Source organism: Pundamilia nyererei, unplaced genomic scaffold (assembly GCF_000239375.1).
Source record: "Pundamilia nyererei isolate P.nyererei 1_Seehausen unplaced genomic scaffold, PunNye1.0 scaffold00345, whole genome shotgun sequence".
NCBI lineage: Eukaryota > Metazoa > Chordata > Actinopteri > Cichliformes > Cichlidae > Pundamilia > Pundamilia nyererei.
Genome location: NW_005187746.1, coordinates 142252 through 143640, shown reverse-complemented (window position 1 = coordinate 143640; position 1389 = coordinate 142252).

Here is a 1389-nt window from a genome sequence, read left to right as displayed (position 1 = left end):
TATGGTGGCTACATTTAGTAAATGTGTTTAGACTACTGGTCATTTGGGTTACAGGATTGGCTTTTGTGTTTTAACATTTGAGAAAAACTGTAAAATAAGCCCAAGCCAGATGGATGTCTGGTATCAGACTCAAATTTTCCCAGTTTACCATGGACAAGTCATAATGAAACGCTTGCTCATTAAATGTTTTAAAATTTCTTTTACAAATGATACGCGGTTTACATTTAGGGATTTTAGTGTTCCTACAAGTAGCAACTACACAATGATCGCTTAAATCATTACAGAACACGCCTAGAGACAGGAACTTATGAGGAACATTTGTTAGAATTAGGTCAATCAAAGTAGATTTGTCAGGACTCTTTGGCCTTGTAGGTAGGTTGACCAACTGGCTAAGATTTACAGAGTCACAGAAGGATTTAAATTCATCAGAAGCTATATTCAGCCAGTCCCAGTTCAAGTCTCCAGCCAATAGAAGTTCATTATAATTTAATTTGGCCAGAAGATGCTTCAAAGATAATAAAGTTTCCCTTACAGCAGACGGAGGCCTATAGCATCCAACAACTGTTAGAGAGAGAGAGACTTTACTATTTTAATATTCAAAGCCAAGAATTCCATTTGTTTAGGAATAGATTCAGATAAAACAATAGATACTTCATATCTTGATTTAACATAAATTGCTACGCCTCCACCTTTCCTAGGCCTATCTGTACGATAAAGATTGTATCCCGTTATGTTGATGTCGTCATCTGTAATAGATTTGGACAACCAAGTTTCGGAGATAATCACAATATCCGCGTTTGTCGATTTTGCCCAAATTCTGACCAAGTCCATCTTATGTAATAAACTGCGTACGTTTAGATGAATACATTTTAACCCTGGCTGAGATTTAAAGTCGGCAGGGGTCTGGACACTTTTTAACTCAGGTCCAGGATTTGGTTTCACATCTCCGGATATAAGTAAAAGTAAAACAATCATCATTAACCTTCGCTTCATATTACATTTAAAAGCATTTTCGTACTTTGCAGATGTTAACGACAAATACTGCTTTTTCTTAAGTGAAAGTGAAAGATTATACAGAACAAGAGAACCTTGTAGTTTGGGTAATACTTCATATCGATTTAAGCTTACAACCAAAGCCAAATTAATCGTTGGTGACTCCAGGTGCACTGCTACAGTTGACCTAGTGCCACTAAAATAAGTCTCACCCATACTCAGCTCATATTTTGCAGTTCTCACCCAGGGAGCACCGCAATGTCCCAAGTCCCAAACCACGAATACACACAATAAAGCTTCGATAAGTGTCCTCGTCTTCATAATGATAGCCCAGGGTCCAAAGTGGGGGTGAATACAAAAAGCTCCAACCTATTAGCTCCGAATCCGAGCGGAGGT